Genomic DNA, 22,679 nt, shown 5'->3' on the forward strand with positions numbered 1-22,679 from the left:
GATAGTCACTGCAGACATGGATGTCATACTGAGACAAGTAGCAAAAAACATGAAGAAATGACATTCACTACCAATATCTTTATTGGGAAGGGTGGAAGCTATTAAAATGAATGTAGGACCAAGATCAATGTACACGTTTAGCTCAATTCCACAGAAATTTCTTGCTTCAACTTTCACAAGAATAAATACAGTTGAACAACAATTCTTAGATAATACATAGTCACCATGGATATGCCACAAGATACTTAATAAATAATGGGCAAATGGAGAGGTGGGTGAGTGGGATTACCTGAATTATATTTATATTACCTGGCTTTTCAATGTAATTGTTTTAATAAGATGGTTATGTCCCTCCAACTCTTCCCAAGCTCCAGTGTGGCTTGAGATTGAAAAAATGATTTACCCTTTAGACTCTTTCTCTTTCTGCACTTACATTTTTAGAATGGTTGCCTGCGCCTTTAAGGGAAAACACAATATTTACCTGCTCTTAAACTGTTCTTTGGAAAATCAAGTCCATTACCACTTCTGATCTCACCAACTCTCTTTCCACACCAATCTGGAATAATCCCTCATTTAAACTGGTTAACTCAAATCCACCTAGCTAACCAAGGGCATAATAACCATATAAGATATCAGTGAACAGATAACTTTAGCTTCTGTCACATATCTTCATGATAAATACCAGCTACGACAGAGCAAGATGCTTTCTACAATACGCTTTGACTCAAAATTACAAAGGAGCTGGGAAATTGTTGGCAGGCGACAAATAACACCTCACTTGAAGTGCACCTTAAAAAGTATGTTAGCCAAATACATCTTGTTGGTAACACATTCAAATGGCTGAACTCCTTGATTTATCCTGCTGACCATACCATAAAAGAAAAATAGGAGAAGGTTAAATTGGGTTTCTGATGCGTCTCCTTTTTTGGAGGGGCTGGGGAATGCGGGGAGGAGGAGGCATTGTTAGAGAATTATTTATCTTATAACATTCAGTAGTATTTATCTACAGATATCTCATATTGTGTTATTGTTAATCTGTAGTCCGGCTGTGTTTTCTTTGTCTTTGTATTTGAATATGTCTGTATGGCTAGGTTAAAACTTCTGAAAAATAAAATTAAAAAAATAGATATTCTATATGTTTGAATTCTGCTACTTCACCAGGGAGGGATAGTGAAGTTCTAAGGCTACAGAGGCAAGTACTCATAGTGTGTGCATTGCTCAGAGCATGGTGACCTGGTTCCTACCTGTCTCCCTGACCAATCCAAAGCTCTTAAGCATGTGCATAACTCTAAGCAGGAGTCAATGATATATGAGATGTACTTAAGCTCTTTGTAGGATGAGCCTAAGTTTATGACCCAGGAAGTGGTAGTTCAAGTTGTCAAGGGTTTATGTGGTAGACAGGAACACCTTTTGTGCCATAGACTATTATGTCTCCCTTGGGAACAGCTTCCCTCCTGGACATTAGACTTGCAGGCATTTCAGTCTTCCTTGTAATGGAATGATACCAAAGCCATCTGCTAAGGAATCTGATTGGGCATCCTAAGTCTGGCTTCATACACAAGTGCGTTCAAGCCACTAAAGGGTTTTCCACACAATTTCTGCATGCAGTTCAGCAAGTTCTATTTCTCATTAATGGAATTGCTGAACTGCAGTGGCAACAATTTTAAAATATGCACACACACAAACTGGCCAATTGCAATTTGGATTCAGATTTAATGCTTGACCTCGGACTGTGAGATAACTTTCACCTGGGTGAAGGGAAGTCCCATCACAGAAGGGTATTATTGAGAGAATAATCCATATGGAGAAGATGAGATGAGGAAGAAAATAACACAATAATAATTAATAATATCAGGGTTGGGTTAAACTGATGGAGGTAATAGCTGCCCTTATCTGGAACAGTAGCAGCCTCCATCCAAAACACAGGCGTGTGTCACTGCCCAAAACAGGGGTTTGGCTGGGTACTGTTTAGTGAAGGTTTGTATGTCTGTGAAAGAGGCAGAGAGAGGAATACTGCAAGGAAGCACCAGACACAGACAAAGAAGTACTTGTAGCATTTCCCTGAGAAAGAACTAGAAGAAAGCTTTTGTGGTGACGGCTGGCTAGAAATAAGCTTGGAGCTGTGTGCAAAGCAATGGTCTCCTGTTTGATTCCTTCTGTCTTCAGGGAAACAGGACTTTTTAAAGGAACACAACTGTATCAAAGATCCTTGATTCATCATTAGTTTCTCTTTGTATCTGAAACAACCCACAGGATGCTCAGTTTGGGCCAACCACTCAGGTTAAAAGGGGGTAACCCTAACAATAATCATGCTTCATGCTTATTTCTCCGTTTATCTGCTTAAAAACTACAAGCATTAACCACCAACCATTATGCTGGCCAATGACTGAGAGAGGCTTTTTTTTTCTGATTTCCTGAGCCTAAATGCCATCTTAAAGAGCATGGTGGTGAAAGCTAGAGTAATTGATTAAAGTTAATATATATTCCTGCCTTTGATCTAAAGTTGTGAAAACGTAGGCACCAAAACTAAAAATGCTTGCAAGTGCACATAATTATGAATGTTTGTAGTCCCAATGGAATATGCATAAAATGACTTGTGCGGAAGGGACAGCAGAATCAGGGCCTGAATTGATATGGAGCAAAGGGACATGGTTTGTTGTTTTAAATTGCATAATGGAACAGATGGCCTGATTTTCAGAAGTGCTGAGCACCTGCAGATCTCAGTGAAATGAATGAGCATGGTGAGCACTCAGCTGAGGTGATGTGGGATGTGGTGGTGGGGCATGTGGAATCATGTTTCCCCTCCCTGCCTCCCATTTGCTGCTTGGCTTGTACTGAACATGCTCACACTGACTGAGCATGCTCAGTAACACTGCTGAAGCTGGCTGCCCTCATACCCGCCCTCTCCCCCCAACCTCACTACTGTGAGGGTTGTCTCTGACACGCGGCACCTCTGAAAATCAGGCGAAAAGCCATTATTTCTTTCTTAAAGTCATTGAAATTCCCATATCTTGGAACTGCTAGTGAACACATTGCTCCTAGGCTTCCATTGTAGTTTAGCTTCCCAGAATGAGCTAATGTCCAGAGGCATTGTAGAGCTTGAAAAGGTTCATTGGCAAATCTGAGTTCTGAACAGGCAGCAGTCGTGAATTTTTTTATTTAAGATTTTATTTTAATATTTACAGTAGATGGTCACATGATGCTTGTTACATCATGCTTGACCTGTTTCTTTTATTTTAATATTTATGAGGCAGAAGTAGTCAGAATTTTTCAGTTAATTTTTTTCTGACGCAAAATGGGAAATTCTGCCATCAGAAAATACTGAGGGTAAATGTTGTCATTTTCAGAGCAGCTCTAGTGAACATAGAAGCTGTTAGCTCCTTGAGGCAGGGGCCATCTTTTAGTTCTGTGTTTATAACGTGCCTGGCATAATGTGGTCTTGGCTTATAAACTGGGGCTTCTGGACACTACTGCAGTAGAAATGAGAAATGATAAAATATTTGTTTTTAAATAAATAAATGGGTAACATTTTCAAACCTGGGGGTGAAATCCTGGCCCAGTGAAGTCAATGGAAGATTTGTCATTGGCTTCAGTGCGGCCAGGCTTTCATCCTAGATGACTAAAGATAAACTCTGAAATCCATATTTAGGCAGCAAAATTCTAGGTGGCTGGATTCAGTGATGACAAGCTAGTTCCCTTTAACCTCAGTGGAAGCTGCAGAAGCTTACTGCCTCTAAGAATAAAGTCATTTTTACTGAGGTGCCTAGATGTAGGAGCCTAATCTTAGACATCAGGTTTGAAATTTTTGGACTTTATGAATAGTTGTTTGTGAGTGGTACGAAAGGTAATTAGACACTCAACTCCTATTGACATTCAATGAGAGTTGGGTGCCTAAGTCACTTAGGCACCTTTGAAAACCTGACTTGTCCTTATTTGTCCAGCTTCTGTTTATTACCATTATTAATTCATGGTAGGATGATCACTGGGACTCACTCCTTCCAAGGAGAACATTCAAACTATCCTATGGCATTTCAGCAGTTCCCAGACTACTTTACAAAACCATGCACTTCTTTGTCCTTCACATATCTTTAAGGTACGATTTCAACTGCAAGTTTCTGTTACAAAGATTTAATTTTCTAAAGTTGTTTCTTGGGGAAAAATCCACACCAGGAAGAGTCACTTCTGAGTGCTCAACACATCATCTGACTTCAGTATAGGAACATATATTAGAAGAACTAATCATAGAAAGCCAAATCCTGGGGTCTTTCCTCAGTTTTCTTCCAGGGCTTGGATCCAAATCCCACTGAAGTTAATGGAAAGTCTTCAGTGGGATTTGGATCAGGTCTTCAGTACTTATTTAGCTAAGTGACAAACTGAAAATATCTGTGTATAACGCAAGGGTTATGTGCACTTTACCTGCAATATGAAACTAAAGGCTAATAGAAAAGAATCTATGTCCTAAAAAAGAGAATTGCAGTGGGCGGCAGTAGAGAGAGAGAGTTGACACAAGGCAATAGCACAGGAAGGGGTTCCCGTTTCCCTTCTCACTAAAGAGAAATGGAAAAAGAATGCAGCCAGGCCTTTGTATGTGTTTTTCTTTCTGCAATTTTACAGGTCATTAAGATGTAATAGTACCTTTAAATGGCACAAGCAGTAGGGGTTAAGAGAAGCTGGCTCATTGAAGTTTCAATAATTATGTACTGGCACTGAGTTCCTTAAAGAAATGGGTAAAGAGACAGTGGGGTGGTTGACCTCTTCTAAAAGCATGGCATGTGGCCTAAAGGGACTGCAAAAATAATTCTCTTGGGAGCCATGAAAGTTAATGTCTGGGGATTAAAATAAATCTCTGCACCGAATGAAAATGTGAATACTTTTTTTCACTTGCAGTTTTCACAGTCCATGCCATTGTTAACCTTGTTGAATATTTTAGCTTTAACATTTATTTTAATGATGTGCAATAAAATACTAACTATATGCAGAAAATTAAAAGTAATTTCTTTGAAATGTCTTATATAAAGCTTGTTTGTAGGTTCAAAGGAACTGTAAAAAGCAATCAGCCAAACCTAGTTGTGATTATTACTTTTAGTTATTATTTCTACTCCAGAAGTATCCCTAAGGCCTCAGGATCAGGGCCCCACTGTGCTTACAAACATATAGACAGTCATATGGTCCTGTGACTGTCTTTTTCTTTGTGCTACTTTACATTATTATTTTTTTCACAGAGCCTTGGGGCCCAATACTTTATGGCCCTGCACCTTCAGAAGCCATATACATCCATGCAAAGTGGATACACTGTTCTGATTTGGACCCTCTGCACTATTATAAATGTGTGCAGGGTAACAGAGAATCAAGCTCCTGGAGTTGTTCTGATGCCAATAATACAAAGTCTTATTGAAATCAGTGAGATAATTTTGCCTGATTGCCAAGATTCAGTCCAAAGAGAATTCAGGAGAGTCCGTATGAAATTTTATATCTATATATATCATGCCAAATAGATCTACCAAAATTTCTCAAGGAAATAAACATTCTGTGACCCTGGGTATTTCTTTTCTGTTTATATCGTAAGCTCTGGGGTATGGGCTTTCTCTTGTGTGTATGTATTTCACCTGTTACCCCCACATAAATGATTCATTTTCAGGACCTCTAAGTATTGTGTAAGTTCCGAGCCTGCAGAGACACATATGATAGTCAATGGAATTGCTCATGGGTGTAAAATTAAGTAAATTCCTGAGGGCTTGTCTTCACTGCAGAGTTAACTTCATTTATTACACAAGTGTTGCCCCAACATCCCATCTATTTATAAAAACCATTAAAACCACTACCACATTTGAGTTAAATCCAGTGGGCTGGCCTTCCAGGGGGATAGGTTACTGTTCAAGTTACTACAGCTTGTCAGCTGCTGCCACAATTACTCTGTGTGGTGACCCAAACACTTTGTGAAGCTCAGGTATTATTTTGCACTGTGGCTGCTCTCACTCAAGCTAGGCTAACTCGAGAGGAGTTAAATTGAGCTAACTCTGCAGTGAAGACATAACCTGAGTCTTTGGAGGATCAGGACCTTAAACAGTCAGATGAATATCTGCATAATAAAAGTCTGGGAAGTGACTGGTGGAGTGTCAAACACATCTGAATTATATATAAAATGATATGAAGGAATGAACAAGAAATAAGATGAAATCTGCAAAAGAGGACTGTTAACAAAAAGGAAGGTAATCAACTTCAGAGTCACTCTAAGAGTGTTGGCTCATGGGTCGTGTCTATTATGCAAATTAATGTAGGAAAACGAAAGGCAGTGAGGCTATAGGGAGAAAAGCAATAAAAATGAATATACCCTCCATATACACACACTGCAAAATATTGAACTGGAGAAGGATCTTGGGATAGTGGTAGATAAATCTCTGAAATGAAGTGAATCTGCACTTTGTGCACAACATTTTCAAATGAGCTGCATTACTAAGTTAGGATTTTGAGTTGTCAATCCCAGTAGTGTTTGTGCTTACTGAGAATTTTCAAAGGGATAGAAAATAAAAAAGAAATTATCAATTGCCACTACATAAATCCACGGTGCGCTCACATCTTGAATACTGTGTCCAGTTCTGGTCGCTCCATCTCAAAAAGGCTACAGGTTCAGAAAAGGGCAACAAGGATAATCAAGCTCAGAGCAACCCTAAACCTCTGACTGCCAGAAGCTGGGAGGGGAACACAGGGGTGGATCTCTCCAAAATTGCCCTGTTCTGAACATTCCCCCTGATGCTCTGGCACTGGGCACTGTCTGAGATAGGATACCGGGCTAGATGGACTATTGATCTGACCCAGTATGGCAGTTCTTGGGTTTCATGAAGTGCATGTGGAAGGAAAGAGGTATATGACCACAAGACTTTCCATTTGACAGAAGAGCTGTGGTGGCATGGCTGAATAAAAACATCCATTGAGACTTTCATATGTGTACATCTGAGTGCAAGCAGTCACTCGTGTGATAATGCATTGTGCTAGGATTTGCACCTGAGGTGGCCTGAACCCAGTGAGCAGCCTACATTCCAGACTGCTTGGCTTGTTAAACTCTCCATTTAGCAAACTGAAGTTGAAGACAAACACACATTCACTCTCGTCCTCCTAAAGGGTTTGAATGTTTTGGTGAATCAGAGGTTAAATGTAGAGTTGGTTAAAAATAAAAAAAACCTTTAGATGGAAATGAACATTTTCATTAAAAAAAAATGTTCCTTTCAAAATCTATTGGGTTTTTTTCAATGATTTGAAATTAAAGTATTCATTTTGTTTTCTTTCAAATAGAAAATTTCAGTTTTGAATAATTTTAAGAGAAAAAGGTTTCTATTTGTTTTGACTATGTAGTAATTCTCTCTATCCCCCTGACCCCCAAAAACACTCTTTTCTTCCTCCCCCAACTATTTTCCGGTAGAAGAAATGAAATAATGGAGAGAAAGTGGGATGGGGAAGGGGATGGATTAGGGGTAAAACACCAAAACAAGCCAAAACCTTTTTATTCGAAATAATAATAATAACAAACAAATTTATTTGAAAACCTTTTTTTTAATTGTATCATCACAAAAAAATCCATTGAAAAATGCAAACAAACCGAAAATGTTGGGCTGTGCTCACATTTTTTTGTGGAAAATGCTTGCTGTTGTTCAGCCAGACTTACAAAAACGATGTTTGCAGCTATTTTGAGCAACTTTCTGACACTGATCAGGAAATAGAGAGGAGAGCCACGGGGAAACAGGATGCTATCTAGTCTGACCATATCGTGAAGATAGGCTTTAAGGGTGTGGGTAAGCGTTCTCAATCAATAAATTCCTCTGAAGGTATTGGTTTCATAAAGTATCCTGCACACTCACTCTGAATTATATATGGATTTGCCTTATGTCTTATCTGTGGCAGGTAAAGTAACCACTTCCCTGTTGACCCTGACAACAGGAGCCCTTCAGTGAAGTGTGTGGGAGGGGAGAGAGTGGTGAGAACAGAGAGTGGAGCACTTCAGAGATAGGATAAGTGCAGTTGTAAGAGCGTTGCCCATTTCCCCTTCTGCTTCCCTGGCTCTTGCCTGCCCTCAACATATCTTGTTTTCTAACTCTCCTGTGCAGGGAACATATCTTTTTTGTATAATGTCTAGCATGTTTCTGGGTGCTGTATAAATAAGAGATATTGTTAAGAGGATTAATAATTATTATGACTTCTTCTCAGACAGGTAAGTCATGAGGACATTTTATGACAACACACTTTTTACAGTTATCCATGATTCAATACACTTTACACACATTCCCCTGAGGACACCATCAGAACAGAAAGTAAGAGGTTCCATTCTATGAATGTGTGAGGCATCTGTGAGACACACCATCACACAACAGATGTAGTCACAGAGTAGATAAGTGTATGCCATAACTCCTACTGTCCATTCTCAGGCAGTCTGGACTGGCAAAAGAGTTTGGAACTGGTTGGCAGTTTTCTTGTAAGGTTTAGTTACAATGGGACAGACCGTACTTTTCTCCATCAAAGAGAGAAAATCTTCTCCCACTGTTCCTGGAGCTACACGTCCTGATTTTCAAACATTTTTGAATACACAGGTTTCTCTTATAAAATTACTAAACACGCAATGCACCTGCATATTCTGGGCTTTTTGGTCTTCAGCTTCAGATACAATTTTCTCCTTTTAAAAATGCTGCTCTGTGTATTCAGTACAGAATGCATCAGGCCTTCTCCTATGTATTCCACTTTTCATTAGGTTTCTGTACGAAGTGTCGCTTGTGCAGCTCAGGGATGACTTTATATAGTGAAACTCTGGCCCTAATGAAGTTAGTGGGAATTTTGCCATTGACGTCAATAAAGCCAGGAAGTCACCCTTAGTTTTTTCTGTAGATCTTATTTTTGTCCGACACTGTGAGCTAGTCCTTGGGAGACTTGTTCCAGTTGATTTCCTGTACATAATTTGTGTTGTCATTGTGGTAATTAATAATGACAATATTGCTAATTGGATATTCTCTTGACTTTTTTTTTTTTGTATGTTGTATGAATTCTATCTAACATATACATTCTGGATAGCTTTTTGGGTGATATCTGCTAAAAAAAGGCACCCCATTTGTCTTTTGGCTACTAGCTGTACATAAAATAGCCTATAAAGATATACATGCAACTAGAGATGGTCACATAAGTAATTGTGAATATTATTTACAGAAAGTTTTGTCATTGTATTGCCTTTTTATTTAAAAAAGTAGGAAATTAGCTCCAAAAACTGTTGTGAGAACATTGACACAGTGTTATTAAGAAATCAATAATTGGGAATGTTAGGTTTGCATGTACTACCTTAAACTACCTTAACTCTTCCCCCATTTTATATATGCATTATTCACTGTACAACCCTGATTAATTCTCTGTGCATAAGGCCCTTCATTTTCAGTTTTTATTTTGTTTGAAATTTCCCAGGAATTTATCAGTGTTTATTACAAAAAAAAAGGTGAAAATCTTTGCAAAAATTAACTTTATGGTTTTCTGGATAAATTTTGGGGGTCAACAGGAAAATAAAAAGCAACAAATCAAGAAAAGTAAGAATACAGCAAGTAAAACAGTTTAATGGTGTGGTTTTTCTTACTGAACTGTACATACGTATGCATATTCATGAGTCTGTGGGTATCTTCATGCATGTTGTGTGTATTTTCCACTACATTGCCTTACTTAAGACAACCCCACACTTAGTCTAATTTATGAATAAAAACATATCTACCTAAGGAAATGTGCAGGATTTTCTTAACATAATCAATATTTTCATGTACTTGAGTGGCCTAAATTCTGCTGAAAATCAGTTTAAAAAAAAAAAAGCTTTTGTAATACTTGGGAATTTTTCAGTAAAAATCAGTAGAAACTAAAAACAAAGGGTGTTGCTGAAAGCATCCCTGTATTCACACCTACATACTATTGTAATAATCATTGTACAAAATATGCTGTCAAGGCTCCTTCCCCACTCTGAACTTTAGGGTACAGATGTGGGGGCCTGCATGAAAACTTCTAAGCTTAACTACCAGCTTAGATCTGGTCCGCTACCACCACTCCCAATGTGCTAATTCCCTTCCCTGGGTAGCCTTGAGAGACTCTTCACCAATTCCCTGGTGAATACAGATCCAAACCCCTTAGATCTTAAAACAAGGAGAAATTAACCATCCCCCCTCCTTTCTCCCACCAACTCCTGGTGGATCAAGATCCAACCCCCTTGGATCTAAAAACAAGGAAAAATCAATCAGGTTCTTAAAAAGAAGGCTTTTAATTAAAGAAAAAGGTAAAAATAATCTCTGTAAAATCAGGATGGTGTAGTGAGCCGGTGTGGCCCCCCTCCGTCCCGGAGGATAGAGCCCCGGCACAACCCTACTACACGTGGGCGGAGCCACCGGGTCCGGGCCCCGCCCCTCCGAGGTCACGGCACCGACCCGGAAGTATAAAAGCCCGCCGGCAGAGCTCAGTGGAGGCCAGGCCGGCAGAGAGAGCAGATGTCCCGGGCCGAGCTCCCGCTTGGGAGACAGCCGCAGGCCGCGAGCCACCTGCTACCCCACCGCGCCGGTCGAGCCTACCTCTCGCCAGGTACCCCGAGGAGGACTGGCCAAGCCTGCCCCAGGCCCGCTACCCCAAGGAGGAGCCAAGCCTGCCCCGTGCCAGCTACCCTGGTGGAGAGCTGCCGGACCGGCCCCGAAGCCCCGCACCAGAGGAACCAATGCTGCTGGACTGGCCCGAACCCGGCGTCGCCAACGAGGTAAGCCCCGAGGGGGAACACGGAAGTAGCCCGGGGGTAGCCGACCCCGGTCAGGCTGCAGAGACCTGTGAGCCGATGTCAGTGTGTTTCGGTCAGGACACCCCACTGACCAGCAGCGGCAGTAATCGCTGCTAGGGCCCCGGACTGGGACGCAGTGGAGTGGGTGGGCCTGCATCCCCCCCTGCCACCCCCGCTCACGGGTGGCAGACTTCCCCCTCACCCAACGCTCAGGTAGGAACCTGGGCCTCCCCCAAGTGGATCATTGCTCAAACCCTGCCCCAAAGGGCCTGAGCTGTGACTGTTTGTGCCCCGCCCTGATCCAGGGCCTGGGCCTACTTAAACTGTGGATTATTGCTCAACCCCTGCCCCAAAGGGCTTGAGCTGTGACTGTTTGTGCCCCGCCCTGATCCAGGGCCTGGGCCTGCTTAAACTGTTGATTAGTGCTCAGGCCCTGCCTGAGAGCCTGAGCTCCCTGAACTGTGGGCCGCTCAGCCCCTGCGTAAAGGGGCTGGAGCTTTGACTGTCTGTCCTATAGTGAGCCGGTGTGGCGCCCCTCCGTCCCGGAGGGTAGAGCCCCGGCGCAACCCTACTACAGATGGAAAATAACTTTACAGGGTAATCAAACTTAAAGAGCCCAGAGGAACCCCCCTCTAACCTTAGGTTCAAAGTTACAGCAAACCGAGGTAAACACCCTAGTAAAAGGTACATTTACAAGTTGAGAAAACAAAGATAAAACTAACATGCCTTGCCTGGCTGTTTACTTACAGGTTTGAAATATGAGAGACTTGTTCAGAAAGATTTGGAGAGCATGGATTGATGTCTGGTCCCTCTCAGTCCCAAGAGTGAACAACCCCCAAAAACAAAGAGCACAAACAAAAGCCTTCCCCCCACCAAGATTTGAAAGTATCTTGTCCCCTTATTGGTCCTTTGGGTCAGGTGTCAGCCAGGTTACCTGAGCTTCTTAACCCTTTACAGATAAAAGGATTTTGGAGTCTCTGGCCAGGAGGGATTTTATAGTGTTGTACACAGGAGGGCTGTTACCCTTCCCTTTATAGTTATGACATATGCATTTTAAGTAATCACTTGAAAACTAATAACACACTGGTCTATAATATCATGGTGAAATGTATGTAGCAACATTATTTGTAAAGTTATGAAATCCCTTGGTATTATCTTATGAGCACATGTTCAAAAACACACAGCCCAGCAAAAGATGTTAAACAGGTTTATCCCAAACCAAGGAATGTTGGTTTACCTCAATTTACTTTTAAGGCGTAAACAGGGTCCTTGAGACAGCAGGGAGAGGAGATGGTATGAAATAAAGCAAATTTGTATTTCAGCAAAGAGAAGTGAGAAGAAAGCGCATGGAGCATCCTTCACTACCAGATTCCATGTCACCTCCTTTACTGTTTGAATAAACTTTGCTTCAACAGAATAATCTTCAACAGAATCCACTTCAAGGATTCAAGTATTTATCTTTGAAAACTCATGGCGATCGGGGGAGGTCCCAGATGACTGGGAAAAGGCTAACGTAGTGCCCATCTTTAAAAAAGGGAAGAAGGAGAATCCGGGGAACTACAGGCCAGTCAGCCTCACCTCAGTCCCTGGAAAAATCATGGAGCAGGTCCTCAAGGAATCAATTTTGAAGCACTTTGAGGAGAGGAAAGTGATCAGGAACAGTCAGCATGGATTCACCAAGGGCAAGTCATTCCTGACTAACCTAATTGCCTTCTATGAGGAGATAACTGGCTCTGCGGATGAGGGGAAAGCAGTGGATGTGTTATTCCTTGACTTTAGCAAAGCTTTTGATACGGTCTCCCACAGTATTCTTGCCAGCAAGTTAAAGAAGTATGGGCTGGATGAATGGACTATAAGGTGGATAGAAAGCTGTCTTGATCGTCGGGCTCAACGGGTAATGATCAATGGATCCATGTCTATTTGGCAGCCAGTATCAAGCGGAGTGCCCCAAGGGTCGGTCCTGGGGGCGGTTTTGTTCAATAGCTTCATTAATGATCTGGAGGATGGCATGGATTACACCCTCAGCAAGTTTTCAGATGACACTAAACTGGGAGGAGTGGCAGATACACTGGAGGGTAGGGATAGGATACAGAGGGACCTAGACAAATTAGAGTATTGGGCCATGTAGCGGGGTGGTTACCCCGCTCCTGCCCTGAAGGGCTTAAAATAGCCCTGGGGGAAGGTTGTGGCTGGGAGCTGCTAAGCTGGGCTGATTGTGAAGTGGCTGCAGCTGTGGGAGCAGGGCTAGGGAAGGGCCAGAGGAGCTGGGAGCTCTGGCCTAGGAAAGCCCCAGGCTGCAGGCCTGGCAAGGCCTGGTAGGTGTAGAGTTGCAGGGGGCAGCCCAAGGGTAGGCAGAGGCAGCAGATCCAAACCCCTTTTCCTGTGATGAGTGGCTGATACTGCAGTCTGCCCTAGTGAATGGCGCTAGATGGAGACTGGACAGTAGCCAAGACTGAGGCGAAGTGGGGGTAGTGGGTGGGGGTTCCCCAGGGAGGGGAGACCCTAAGACTGAGGGGTTACTGCCAGGGGGCAGCACCCCAGGTACAAGGGCACCAGGGTCCTGGGAGGGACACAGGGCCACAGGTAAGGCAGATAACCAGCCTGTAGGGGGCGCTCTGGTCGCTGGAAGAGCTAATTCCTGGAAGTCACCAGCAGGAGGCGCCGCAGGGGTGAGTCCGCACTGCTACAGGCCAAAAGAAATCTGATGAGGTTCAACAAGGACAAGTGCAGAGTCCTGCACTTAGGACGGAAGAATCCCATGCACTGCTACAAACTGGATATGAGTCAACAGTGTGCCCTTATTGCCAAGAAGGCTAACACATTTTGGGCTGTATAAATAGGAGCATTGCCAGCAGATTGACGGACGTGATCATTCCCCTCTATTCGGCACTCGTGAGGCCTTATCTAGAGTGCTGTGTCCAGTTTTGGGCCCCACACTACAAGAAGGAAAAATTGGAAAAAGTCCAGTGGAGGGCAACAAAAATGATTAGGGGGCTGGAGCACAGGATTTATGAGGAAAGGCTGAGGGAACTGCGGTTATTTAGTCTGCAGAAGAGAAAAGTGAGGGGGGATTTGATAGCTGCTTTCAACTGCCTGAAAGGGGGTTCCAAAGACGATGTATCTAGACTGTTATCAGTGGTAGCAGATGACAGAACAAGGAGCAATGGTCTCAAGTTGCAGTGGGGGAGGCTTAGGTTGGATATTAGAAAAATATTTTTCACTAGGAGGGTGGTGAAGCACTGGAATGGGTTACCTAGGGAGGTGGTGGAATCTCCTTCCTTAGAGGTTTTTAAGGTCAGGCTTGACAAAGCCCTGGCTGGGATGATTTAGTTGGGGATTGGTCCTGCTTTGAGCAGGTGGTTGGACTAGATGACCTCCTGAGGTCCCTTCCAACCCTGATATTCTATGATTCTATGATTCACTGGACTATAAAAGAAAGGGCTAAAGAACTCCTAGTTATCTCTCTCTGTCTGTCTGTCTTTCACCTAAGAAGACAAAGACACTAGAACCTTTGGGCCTGTGGGAGAGATCCTGACGAAAGAAAAGTCAGTCAGTCTTGTTGGAAGGATTTGGGTGAGAAAGGCCATCTTAAACAAAGGCTTGTACCAAAACTTGCTAGATTAAGTTTTAGAGTTTTAGAAGCATGTTTTCACTTTAATTTGCTTGTAACCATTTTTAACTTTATCGCCTATACTTAAAATCATTAAAATTCTTTTTATTAATAAACGTGTGTTGTTTTTTAAATCTAATTCCATCCAATACTGTGTTTAAACTGAACTGTCTGGTAACACCAGTTACAGTAGCAAACTGTTGAGTATTGACTGTTTATAAGAGCAACAAGGCTTTAATATCTGAACTGTTCAGAAGAGGGCTGGACAGTACAGAACAAACATTTTGGGAATGGGAGTGCATTGGGGTCACCCTGCAAGTAATAGCCAAGTCTGGTGGAAGCCAATGTGTGACTGATGTGTTGCTGATGGGCTCCTGGGGTCAGAGCTGCTGGACCAAGGCTGCAGCTAGACCGAGACACTCGGGGTGTGACCTGCCTGCTGCAAGGCTGTTTGTGAGCAGCCCTGGTTGGGAGCTATAATAGCACAGCATTATGAAGGACCCAGGGTTGCAGGGGAGGCTGTAGCAAAACCCCTACGGATACTGGTTGCACCCCAGCATGTGAGAAAGGTCCTTTCCTGTGTAGCCATCTATCCTGTGTGCTGAGTGAGGCGGGGATCTTGTTGAATGTGGCGGGGAGAGTATGAGACCATATAATTAAAGAATGTATCAAAATGCATACACATGCAGAAGAGGGGCAAATTAAGGTGGCATAGGCCACCTTCATTCTGGAAATTTCCAGCTTCTGAATGCTTGACTTTGCTTCCATAACACTTTTAATGTAATTTTTTTCCAACACAGTATAAATGTGTGTTTCAAAACTTGTATTGATTTTGAATAGGAGCATTGTACTAAATGGTTTGATAGTAACATTTTTTGTTTGATATATAATGTGATATGTGGTGATCAGCGCTTACTCTTATTGCTTGCTCACAGAGACAAAGTCGAGGTTACCTATTGCCACCTTGGCATTTCCTGGCTTTTGAGTGACTGATCATGCAACCATAATATTATATTTTTCATGTACTATTAATTTCTGATCGACAGAAAGTCAGAATTACTCCTTGTATATGTGACTGTGTTGTCCTCTTTGGGTGGCTCCCAAAAATGATAGAAACTCTTATATGTATACACTCTGAGGTCAAAGAATAGAGGTTTACCTCTCTCAAGAGAACTTTATTTAATTATTGATAAAATAACAATCATACATGCAATAAATGTATCAAATATTTGTTCTTTATAAACATGACCTTAAATGCCTATGTGTGTACATGTACTAAGTGTCAATGTCTTGATATTTTTACAGTTGCTCCATAATTATAACTCAAGTCTTCCCCCCTTTCAGCTTTCCAGGAAGGGGTATTACAGTTTTTTTTCCCTTTCTTTTATTGTTGCATGAAGGTCCTAAGGTTACCTACAACTATAAAGTCAATAGTCAAAGCTATATATGTGATTTAGCTGTTGACCATGGTGTCAGGAAGCAAATGTCAATTTTTGACATTGGATCCTTTCTGTCCCTTATATACCCACTCCTTCTTGTCTCAATTCTTTAAAAACTATGAGCCAGATACATAGCAAGTGTAAGTTGTCACATCTCCACTGAAGTCAATGGAGCTACATCAGTTTACCTCACCTGAGGATCAGACCCATAAGTTCTTTAGACATTATTTTTTCTGAGTGTGAATCATTTGCAAAGCGATCCCAGTTTCTCCCAGTGTTCAAACAATAGTTTATACAAATAAATATCATGTGAGGTGTTATTTTCAAATTGTTATTTGCTTCGATTATTTGCTATCTGTAGAGTGTGATTGGTTGTCTTAGTTACATGTTAATATTTCTGCTCTGTGACCTGAAAAAAACAGCAGAACAATTAATGATGAATAAAGAATAACGCACATCTGTCCAAATAACCATCTGTTCTAAAAATGTATAGCACTTGTAGGGTGCACAAGCATTTTTACAATTAAACCAGATGTCATATGAGTTCTCTCAAACAATTAACAATGTGATTCCTTGAGTAATCATGAACTGAACTCACCATTGGTCCTGCTTTGAGCAAGGGGTTGGACTAGATGACCTCCTGAGGGCTCTTCCAACCCTGATATTCTATGATTCTATACTATTTGCCAGTCACTTTCTATGTCACATGACCAGCCCTAAAAATGAGGCACAGTTAGGTTTCCCTTAATTCCCTCCACCAGTTCATCAGGGTTCCCTTGTAGGGTACGAGATGGAGTATGTATCAGGCTTCACGTTAATCCTAATTTAGAGATGACTCTAAATGGCTACTCCATTTATAATGGCACTCTTTAAAGAGATATTACATCTTAATATAGGTGAACTGTTCTTTTCATAATGCCTCTTATTATATGTGAAATGTTTTGGATGATATTATCTTCACCTTTATGAAACACTTCTCAGCACTTGATATGAGAGACTGTAAATCAAAAGTGTACAAAGAGTATTTTTTTTCTACTTCAGAGAAGCTGAGAGGGTTTGGAAGAAAAAATCATAGCCGGAAATATTTTTTAAAAGCATTTTTTAATTGGGAAAGACAGTAACCTAAGGAAATGGATCTGGGCAAATTAAGACCTGAGAATTTATTTTCCTAGAAACAAGGATTAACTCTCATTAGAGTGGTTTGGTGGAGCCACCTCAGGTTACTTTTTAATTAAAAAAAATTGTGGCAGCTCTCATGTGTAAGATGTGTGTAGCAGATTAAACAGTCTGCTGTAGGAGAAGATTTCTTAAAGTTTTTTTTTCATTAGACTTTAGATCTATTCCTTTATATGCAGAAGAAATGCACTGTATAGGGAGCTGTATACAAGCTTCAAACTTGAGGACTGGACAAAAAGTAGGAAAGAAACAAAGGTGTGTCTACAAATCTGGAACCCCAAGTTCTTGAGTAGGATAAGCATGCATGACACAGTCAGTTACCCAGATCTTGAGCTACAGTGCAAACCCTGTGTGCTGCACCCCAAAATCCACTGTGAGGTTCATCCCACTCTAGGAAGACCCTCTGGTGGCTTATGAATGGCATGTCAGCTTTTACGTCAACCCCTCCCCCCCGCACATATGGAGGAAGTATGTCTGGGATAAATGAGGTGTGTTGAGACTTCTCAGCACTAGTTGCTGAATTGGCCACTCAGTGTCATTAGTAGCCAGTATAAATTAGAGCAGCAGTTAATTTTAGCAGCATTGGCTCACAATGAACAGCCAGCACAGGATTAGAGGAGAACAAAAGTGGCTTAAAGTCACCTTAGTGTGCGCTTTCCCCATCGCTGGCTGCCTGTGCACCCCTTGACCATGGCTGCAGATTGGGGCCAGCAGTGGCATTTAGTTCTTTGTGGCTTTGCTTGAAGCAACTACCATCTTTTTTTATGTAGGATTTGTGCAGATTTGGTAGGTAGGTTCATGGAGTGGTCACTAAGGATAGGACTGAAGTCAATGCTTTTGACTCAGCCTTTACTTCATGAAATATAGATATCCCTGGGAATGCTGCATTTTGAGAGCATGTCTTTGTGTTGGCTTAGATGTCTAAGCATCATGTTTGAAATGCCTAACCTCCCTCAACCACTGCTTCAAATGCAGATGAAGTTAATCCAGTCCTTCAGCAGTGGTTATACTGAGTGTTGTACAGCTTAGTCTATGCATGATATTTGGGATGAAACTGTAAAAACTATCACCACTGAAATACAGCCACCTCTTGGGTGAAGGGTGGTAGTTAAGTGATGCAGAGCATTCTCCATAACAGCATGTGTAAATGGGTGCAGATGGAGAACATTTTTGGCTAAGAAAACCTAGTCAAATCCCCATTTTTCAAAAATTGTATGCAATATTTAATGACCATATAGTAGTGCAAATAGGACATTGTTTTTTAAAGTCTCCCACAGTGGGCGATGGGAAGAAAGGCCCTAGATAAATGTAAGATATATGTAGAAAAAGAGTATTTTTAAACAGAACTGCTTTTTACTGATGTAAACAATGAAATAGTGTTTGTGGTCAATTCAAATAACTTATTACAAATACATTTCTTTTAAATATATGTAACTTCAGCTTCTAAGGAGAATAACATATGAATATAGTCCTCATAAATTCCTATATTTTGCCACCAGGTGGACAGAGAACTTTATTTTTTTTTTCATGAAAGAGGTAGTACATATGACTTTAAAAGAGTAACATATTCCAGATGTAATCTTTTTTTATAGCTCCAAGCAGTCATTCTATAAACAACTTTACCCTTTCCCAGGAGCAATATGTATAAAAACTTCTTTGGTTATTCATAATTTAAATGTTTAAACTGAATCATGTTGAGAGAACATGAGCCATTGATATTATTTATATTAAATCCAGCTAATCACATTGCATTATAATTAGCTTTTACGTAGGATGGAGACAGTTTACAAAAATTGTGCTGGAAGTAGGAGTTCATGTGGCTTTATGATCTCCAAATGGCTTTATCAAGACTCCAGTGTGGAGAATGATGTCATCCTCGGGATCCCGAAAAATAAATCATTATTAAAGATACATAAAGAGTGCTCAGATTAGAAAAATGCATCCATTAGAAAATTAGATAGGTTGCTTTATCTTCATTAGATCCCCCTAATGTTCCAGTACAAGGTTTTTGATAATGAAACAGTCTCTTTAGTTGGTGCAATGCATAATGTTAAGACATGGCTAATAACCCAACTCAGTTTTTTAAAATATTAATTTTTGAATTGTCTTACAATAAGAAAAAACAACGATGTCCATGTTCATCTCTGATGATTTAATCACAATTGTCATGTTTGAATTATGACTATTATAGTGCAAGCAGTGTTAAGCACTTTCATTTAATTGCTATTTTCAGGAGTGTTTAACTCATTAAAGATATTCCTGTGGGCTGAAAAAGAATACCAACCCTTGATCAAGGAAAGATATATTTTGTACAATTTGATATTTAAAAAAAATACTCAAGTCAGTTTGGATTTTTTTTCTTTGAATAAATAAACTTTTTTTTAATACATTATTTGTGTTTAGGTTTAGGGGCAAAAAAAGATCATTTCAAAAACATGAAATCTATAATAGGCCCCTTCCAAACCTGCAAGCTACAGATCACCTACAGAAGGGCTCCTACATGGTCAAGAGGAAGTTGGCTACATGTAATGAAAGAGGCACTCGTCTCTTTCCAAATATGTTGGAGAACACACACACACACTCAGTCTCTCACACTCTCCTTTGCATACTGGTCTCAGGGGAACACATCCAATCAGGCATTAAAGGACTGATTCTAGCCTTTCCATTTACTTCTTTGGGCTCTGATTCAGGTCATAGGGGCCAGATTTAAATTGTTTTAGGGGCCTAAAGATGCAAATAGCTATTCAGTGGGACTTACAAAAGTGTTTTTCAGTAGAAGTTAGGTACCTCATCTAATTTTGAAAATCCCATTAGATATCTAAATACTTTGGAAAAAGTTGGCCCCACATTCTTTATAATACAGCTTTCTTATTTCAAGATTTGATTCTGTTGTTAAGCGGTCAGATAATCAGACTCAATCAATTTATTATCAAAGATTATTAGTCAAAGATTAATCAGCACAATATAGGAAGGCGAATACCTTACTGATCAGGGGAAGCATTTCCACAGCCTGCTCCATTTTAACTATCTTTCAGAACCTCACCAATTTATACATCGTTGTTTACAAAAACAAAAAACAAAAAAAACAAAAAAACACACCACCAAAGAAAATTCCATTCTTGTGACCTGTGGAGTTCTTTTCGTGGCATCTCCATTTACATAACTGATAAGCTAAAGACATATGTCACAAGTAATTATCTTGTCAGTCACAAAACACCTGTAACAAGAAGCATTCCGTGTCTTGGTTTCATGGACATCTGGACATTTTCTAAGAGCCAGTGGGTCAGAGCAAGTGATCACACACAGCCCATCATTCAACAGCACACTAAGATTTAACCTGACTGCAAAAGATTATAAATACAAAGCATACTGGGATTTTGATCATTTTCAAAGGATCATGGAAGTCTGGTTCATCTGCTAACAGCCTGGTTTTTTTTTCTACTTATGTATGTGTACACACATACTGTATATGTTTTTATAACTAAAAAAAAAAAAACCATTAAAACAATGATTATTCTGAATGATGAAATAAATAACTTTATTTTTAACAGTTAATGGATCAAAGCTACACAATATTTTCTGCACAGAAATAAAGGAATTTAAGTATGAAAAAAGAAATGGGACTGTCACAGAGTTCCTTTGTTGCTACCCAGTGTGCCACGCTGCCTGGCCAGTTTCTTGGTTTCTTAACCACAAACACACACTAGGTTGTTACCCTTTCATCACATATGTATTTATTCTTCACTTACAAGTATAACAGAGCATACAGCAGGCTTACAGCAAGAGAAGACTTCCACACAGCCTTCTCTTGTCAGCCCCAACTCACCCTCTGAGTTTCCCCCTGCTTTCTGTTCCTCCCAGTTACTGAACCAATTGCCCCATTAACTTAGCAATTGCCACCCCAATATCAATAATCCCCAACAGAAATTGGCTTCTGTTAAGCCTGCACTCTTCCCTGTGCTGTTGCAACCTCAGTGACCAGGGTGCTACTAATAGTGTCCCGTCACAGGGACCAAGCAGGATTATAAAGCAGAAATATTTAAGGAGAAGAACCAGAAATATTTTGGATATTGGCAAAGTGTGGAAGTAAAAAACTAAGTGTGTAGGAAAGGGAGGATTTAGTAAGGTTAAAGAATTAGTTGGTATAAGAGTAAACAGAGGTTGCTTAACTACCTTAACATGTGGGGGTTTTTTTCCTTTCTTTCCCTAGTAGGTAAAATGACAACGTTGTAGTCTTCAAAATCTTGTGCCAGTTATTGTGAAAGATTTGGAAGTCTGCTTCTAATGTGCGCATCTCAAGTCTCTATATGGAACTACAGAATAGTTTTGCTGCAGGTTAGTCAAAATGTAACTTTTTTGTAATTGTCTAAAACTATTATACTTGTCATACAACAGTTTTATATGGTTGTGTTAAGCTAAATTGGTTTGGGTTTAGTTGTTTATATCACTATTTAAAAGTTTGTATTGCCAGAAGGTAAGTGAACTAGAAAACATTTTCTGTGAACTGTGAGGGTAGAAGTAAATAAATGAAGTGACTTGAAAGATGACTATTCCACAGCTACTCATAATCACCAGCAGAGTTTCCTTTTATTTTCATATTAAGCATATAATAATCCAGAATGGTGCGGGGGGGAAGAGGGCTGAAGGGAGCAACAAGATTCAGGAAAGGAAAGACTGAAGAGTCAGACGGATTGAGGGGCAAAACCCACCCTGGCAGTAAGTGGAACCATGCCACTTGAAACAGGATGACTGCGTGTGACTTTGGCCCAGAGTCTACCATTGGGAATGGAACAATATGAGCTGTGTTGTATGCTGATTTGGCTTTGAGGAATTAAGAAATGATGCTTTCCTGATATTAAAGGTAGAAATTGATGAATCTGCACGAAGTTTGTACAAGATGCCTGCAAGACCTGGCAATAATAAAATAATTATAATCCTTCTCACATACAGTGTTTAATCTTCAGAGGCACGGAGCCTGTGCATTGCGCAGATGAAGAACAGAAAGCAAAGCTAGTTGAAATCCACCTTTCCACCTCCCACAGTTGTGGATCAGGTTGGGGACTGATCACACCCTGAGTATCAGTTGGAGCACACACTGGCTGAAATGGTCTTTGCGCTGTTCTGCCAGCCTACAATTGCTGGTCCCCCATCTCCCCACACACATACACACTAGATGGGAGAGTGGGTGTTGTGAAGTGTGCTATGCTGCTTCACACCATTAGGGGTTTCCCCTATGTCAGGAACACCACAAAGGGGATTTACCCTGGGCTAAAGATCACATATGCACAGTCAGCATTGTGGAGGCGAACAATCTCAAATCTTCAGTTTGCTGATGACATTAATGGCCTGGCAGGCAGTGAAGATGAACTTGCCAACCTTGTGAAACAATTGGATGAAACCTCTGCAAAATATGGCATGGAAATCAGTGCAGAGAAAACTAAACTGATGACAAACAAACGTGATGGGATCAGCTCACATATCACTGTCAGTGGACAAGAGCTGGAGACAGTGAAACAGTTCAAGTATTTGGGGGCAATCATCATTGATGAAGGATCTGAGGCAGAAATTTGGGCAAGAACTGCGCAAACAACAGCAGCAGTGGCAAAGCTAAAGCCAATTTGGAGGAATAAGAACATCTCCCTGAAATCCAAACTGAAACTGTTGCACGCACTGGTCATCTCCATTT

This window comes from Terrapene carolina, unplaced genomic scaffold, assembly GCF_002925995.2.
Source record: "Terrapene carolina triunguis isolate 2854851 unplaced genomic scaffold, T_m_triunguis-2.0 Scaffold49, whole genome shotgun sequence".
NCBI lineage: Eukaryota > Metazoa > Chordata > Testudines > Emydidae > Terrapene > Terrapene triunguis.